This window comes from Capsicum annuum, chromosome 3 (genome assembly GCF_002878395.1).
Source record: "Capsicum annuum cultivar UCD-10X-F1 chromosome 3, UCD10Xv1.1, whole genome shotgun sequence".
Classification (NCBI taxonomy): Eukaryota; Viridiplantae; Streptophyta; class Magnoliopsida; order Solanales; family Solanaceae; genus Capsicum; species Capsicum annuum.
The window spans coordinates 244,565,737-244,572,171 of record NC_061113.1 but is presented as its reverse complement, the minus strand read 5'-3'; the positions used below and the strand labels follow the sequence as shown (position 1 = coordinate 244,572,171).

At 34.9% G+C, this 6,435-nt stretch overlaps 1 pseudogene; it reads right to left on the bottom strand.

The window, feature by feature from the left end:
• Positions 1–4,475, bottom strand: part of LOC107862622 — a 17,434-nt pseudogene extending 12,959 nt beyond the window's left edge.
• Positions 4,476–6,435: the final 1,960 nt, after the last annotated feature.

Genomic DNA, 6,435 nt, shown 5'->3' with positions numbered 1-6,435 from the left:
AGGACCTCCCTCGCTTAGGCTAGGGACCACGCCCGAGCCCAAGACCCGCCTCTACTCCCGCCCAAGACCCGCCTCTGCCCCCACCCAAGACCCGCCCAGGCTTGGGATCACCCGAGCCCAGGACCAACCCCCGCTTCCGCCTCCCACCCAAGCTTGGGACCTCGCCCGAGCCCAGGACCTGCCCCTTCCACCACCCCCAACCCACCGCCCAGTCTCAGGACTACGTCCGAGCCAGGACCCACCCCTGCCCTCCACCTAGGCTTGGGACCACGCCCAAGCCCAGGACCTCGCCCGTCCTTGCCCAAGCCTAGGACCTCGCCCACCCTGCCCAGGCCAATGACCACGCCTAAGACCAGGACCTCCCAACCCTATGTCCCGCTTAGGTTCGGGACCACGCCCAAGCCCAGGGCCACCTCACCCCACGCCCAGCCCTACCCGCCCAATCACCATGTAGTATAACGACTTAAGATCCAAGGGGAATCTAATGACTTACCGATGCATTTGCAAATGGTCCCTTTGAAAGCACATGCCCTAGTGGCTCATCATTGTACTTTTGCCCTCTCCCTTGCAGTTTCCTTGAAGTGAGGCTAAGGTATACCAAAATCGACTGCAATGATGCACAAACATTAGCTTAGAATTTGACGATGAGAAAGCTAATGATTCTTCTCATTTATTATTTTGGAATCAAAATGCAACAGCAACTAAAATGTGCCTGAGAATGCTATTTAATAAAGAACAACAACTAATCCAGAAATGCTCTATATTATCATTTCATAGTTAAAATTACCATTTTGTTAAACCATACATGTTTGTCGCAGAAGTTCAATAGCAGATTAGATCTGAGAATATGCAGACCATATTTCTTACAAAACATTACTTTAAAATAAAAAATGACCAGAAGGGACCACCAATAGTTGTTCTAGAAGAAGATAAAACAGACTCTTACATGGGTCAAAAGAGAATTTTTCAATATTTAAAGGTTTAACATCAAGGATTGCCTAAGGTTCTGTCCATTCACATTGCATGATTGATAAAGCCAGCTTCACTGTACCTTCAAATATAAAAAGACAAACAGAATCTTCGGTTGGGAGAGAAATATACCTGACTCTTCATGAGCTTAGCATCATGTTGGTCATTCTTCAATGTCGTAGGAATAAAATAGCTTCTGCAAAATAGAAAAAGTAGAATATAAACTCAAGGCTAGCCAAAGAGTCTGCCACCTTATTAGAATCTCTAATGCGTATGGTGTAGTGGCCAATGACAGCATTAGACAGTTTTAGCTTCTGTTTGATGTCTTCAATCATCCTGAGTATGGTGTAGTTAGTAGGAGAAACACCCACTATCATATTTTTAATTGTAAGAGAGTCAATTACCACTTTGAAAATTCTGAAACTTTTGTCAAAACACCAGTTTACACCCCATTACAAAGCATTTGAATTTGCAGTCATGATTCAATTACAATTAGCAAGCCAAGTGTATGCCAAGACGATATCCCATTATCTAAATAATTAATGTGATTAAATAGCTACTTGATGATCAAGGTGATGACAGTGTGTCGTGGCGATAACAACAGTGCAATTATCACAATACAACATGCGGTTGCAGATTTGTGATCCTTATAAAATCTAATAAAAAATTGTAAGCGATCAATTCAGGAAAAATTCAAAGTTACACGAATAGCTAGTTTTATGGAATTACCAATATGAACAGATGATCAAAGCTCAATAAGAGTAGGAGCATAGCCGTTACAACTTTGCCACAAATAAACACCATGCCTCTTTATAAGAAAATCAGATAAATGAGACACATTCTTTTATTTTTAAAAGCTACACTCAAGAACAACATTGCAGTGATATCAATTTTTTGGTGCAACTCTGTGTCTGTAAACCCCACATGAAAGACCATATAATGCCGTCGACTAAACGAATCCCAATATATACTTCGGATCCAACCATAAGAAACAACTTATCAAATTTAAAGAAAAAGTCTCAGAAAAGAATAGCATTCACCATTCAGTGGCGGAGGCAGGATTTCCATGAAGGGGGTTCAAGCTCAATAAGTAAGCACGCTAATAGTATTCACAACTAAGCAGGTCGGGTCGGGTCAGATATTTATATGAAAGAATTTTTTCTTTTTTATCAGCTCCTGCAAAAGTTCAATAGAGAAAGGCTCAATGGCTAACTATTTTGCATTTTGTAGCAAATTAGAGTATTGACACATTAAATTTTACATTCCTCAGTTCTAACTGCCATGAATTCCCAACTCGTCAGAAAGCATCCGCAGGGATCAAGATCAACTATCACTTATCTACAGTCGAATTTAACTTCTCAATGCAGGGATCAACTATCAAGTTTTGTAGGAATACTAGCATTAAAATCCATGGACTCAACTTGACAACTTCGAAATATCAAGAAATCGACTAGTAGAAGAAAATAAAACATCTAAACATTTATCAAGAGAATCTGAATTCTGGAGTCCTAAAATGAAAGAAGAAAGCAAAGCCAGTCTGAATACCTGTAAGTTGGACATGGTGTATGATTCTAGAAGTGTAGTTTTGAAGTCCTTCAAATGGACAAAGTTGATTATAAATAAGGGACTGGCCAATCGCTTTGCATCTTAAGGACGATTTATCATTCCCATATTGAACAACACTACGAACTTTACTCGGATCCAATGGTTTGATCTTGTCACCAATTTGATATTCCCCTGCAAATACAGTAAAGCACACATTCTTGAACTCCATCTCAGATCAAGGATGTTAAGGCCCTCTAATAAGAAACAACAACATACCTAGTGTAGTCCCACAAGTGGGGTCTAGGTAGGGTAAGATGTACGTAAACCTTACCCCCTACCTTTGCAGGGTAGAGAGGTTTTCGATAGATCCTCGGCTCAAAAGAGAGGGTATTTGAAGTAGGATAAGGCCTCTAATCAGTGAGCCAAAATACATCTCTCACACAATATAAAATTGCACAAACCAATTTAAAAAATCAATATCCAGTAATATGCTCATAAAACTACAAACCGAAAGTTAGCCACGACTAAAAAGCATATAATCAAGTAGCAATCATGAATCAACCATCTTTTACATCATTCGAAAAAATAAGAAGCTATTATTCAGATAAAAATCAAAAATCAAGTACCAAATATACAGAAATAGGATTCTAGAAAATTAAAATCAAGAAAAATTAAAATTAAAACTTACCGAAGAAGCCATAACAGAGACACAGAGTGAAATTGGGGATTGGGGTTGGGGAAGACCAGCCAGCAGAAAGAAATGGAGGTTGAAACTCGAAAGGCGATCGCGATGTCCGACTACAACGGTACAATCAGAATTCAGAAGTCAGAATTGGGGTTTAATTAAAAATGTATCTCGCCTCTTGCTCAATAGAAAAAGACGTCTTTATGTTATTTGCAAAAAATAAAAACGTTAAACTTAATTTTGTTTCAAAGTGGTCCTTGAAGTAAAATATTTTGTTTCAAATTGGTCCTTGAAGTAAAAAATAAAAAAGTTGTCTTTTCGAACCCGCGACTTCTAAGTTTATTTTAGTTCCAAATTTGTCCTGAAGTAAAAAATAAAAAAAGTTGCTGCCTTTAAGGGGAGTCGAACCCACAACGCCTCACAAGCAAAATCGTGAACCCCTTTGCCGCTGAACCAAGTCTTTTGGTTGTGTCAAAGGGGTCCAACCTTATATATATATATATACATACAAAAAAAAAAATTAATCATGTATATTTAGTATAATTTTTCGATTAAGGGGAGTCAGATGACCCCTGGAACACATGTACATCCGCCCCTGTTCACCAATAGTCTGAATTAGTTAAGACGGTGTATGATGTATTTTCTTCTAGTAGAAAAAAATAATGAATGCACAAAAAATACAAAAATAAGCAAAGAAATAAAACAAAAGTACCAAACCAACAGAAAACAACAAAGAAAAAAACAACAGAAAAAGGAGAAGAACAGACAAATCAATCAATTCCCAACAAAAGTAAGCACACAATACATAGAAACAGAAAATAAAACAAAGCAGCAGCCATAATACAATCAAAATTTAATTTCTAAGACAGAATTAAAAGGCCTTTCAAATCCTAACTAATAATATATACCCAATAAAACACATAGTAGAAAAATATCATACCTAATATCTTAAAAGATCTCCAGAGGTTCCTTAAATCTGCAATCTGCAAAAAAAAAAAAATGAAAATGAATCAAACTCTGTCAACTGTATATTTACCAAATCGCAATGAAAATTAAAGTTGCACAACAAATAGAGAGCATATAAGCCAACTGATCTCAATTCTGACCTTCATAAAATCACAATGTTCTTGTAAGAAAAAAAGAAGAGAGGAAAAAGGTGAAATTAAATGGAATATAGTAGTAGATGAATAATTCAATTTGAATACAACATGCGGATGAGTTTATATATGCGTAATTTGTTGTTTATAACGGCTAATTTTGTCTGTTTGTGATGGTATTTGAGTTCGGCTGTTGACTGTTGAGTTCAGAATTTGGATTTTAAAGGAAGTTAGTGATACATGACTTTTATAACTCTTTAAGGGTGTTTGCCAAGAGTGAATTGAAAAAAATTAATGTATGGATTAGATAATGTGTATTATTAGAATTGTTTGGGAGAATGCACAAGCATTATATTAATAACGTTTGTATTAGTTAATGAAGTATTATTTCTTATACATTGTTTGGTTTGATATATTAGAAATAATATATTTTATAAAAAAGTTTATTTATGAATATACCTTTTTTGGCTTTGTGAACTTTTTTTTTTGTGACCTTTACATTCAAACCAAAGATTATTCCCACTTCCATCACATTCTTGTTCAACACATTCAACCTCAATTTTATGTACGTTTCTCTCTCTCTCAATCTTCAACCAAAGATTATTCTCACTTTCGTCAAATTTACCTGTACATCTCTACAAAGCTAGAATGGTACTAACTTTTTTGGGAATAATCTTTGTTGTTTATAAGTACATTCCGAACGAACAAATAATGGAAGCTAAAATGGTACGGGTCATTAGATGTTTGATCAATCATCTCTCATCTATTTGTAAAAATCACTTTTAGAACTCAAAGTCGGTGTCAGATGGATCTCTCTCTTGTACGTTAACGAATGGACGATGAAGTTAATGAGTGAAAACTAGGAAATGTTTGAGAGGGATTTAATTGAAAGATCAAGATGAGATTTGAGGGGTAATTTAGTAAATCATCAAGTTAATGCATGTGTTGGAGTCTCTGTATTGTTAATACATAAAAAATTGGTGGTATTAATAATACACAATAGAGTGTTATATATGAGCTAAAAAATGTAGCAAATAAGGTACTAGTGATACACATTAACTAAACATGCGTTATTTTTTCCAACACGCTCTACCAAACGACCTATTAGTATTTTGTTTGATTTATTTTTTAACCTACGTATATACTATTGTGTATTAGTAATACACACCATTTTTCATGTATTAATAATACAAAAGCTTTGAACACATATATTAACTTGTTAAATGATAGATTTGCCCCTTTCTTTTAGCTTTTCTGCTCTTATATGTAGCTGTTGCTACCTTCTTTTCACTATGCTTGTCAAGTGGGCCGGGCCGGGCCAACCCAAAATCGGTCCTATAAAATTAATCGGGTTGTGGGCCGGGCTGGGTCTGGGTTGGGGTTAAGTGGGGCGGGGTCGGGCCGGGCTCAACAGTAAAAATTTCAAAAACCATCCTAACCCGGCCCACTTAACCCAACCCGGTCAAACCCACCTAAACCCGGTCAAAAATTAAAAAAAAAAAATTTAATATACACAATATATACCCACCTATATACATTTTAAATACGTTAAACAATATATATACACTATATCTATAGTATATACTACATTAGAATTTAAAAAATATACACACAATTACACATATATACGCACCATTCAATATATACGACTATGCGTACTACTTTAAATAAAACATATACTACAACATATATATACTACAATATATATAAGTATATATATATTATAGAGTTATATACTAATTTATAAAACATATACACATGTATACATTAAATATACATATCTATACAAGATATATACATAAATATACGCACCATTCAATATATATGTACTACTTTAAGTAAAACATATACTACAATATATGTATATACTACAATATATATAGAGTTATATACTAATTTATAAAACATATACACACGTATACATTAAATATACACATCTATAGAAGATATATACACAAATATACAAAACATATGCTACTTAATATAATAAATTATTAATAATACTTGGTAGTAAATTAATAATATATTAGAAGTAAGTTTTAAAATTAAAATAGAAATTCAATTTAAATCATTAAATGAAAAAAATTATAAAGTAAGGACTAAGGAGGAGTGAATGAATGTTGAATTTTATTGATTGCG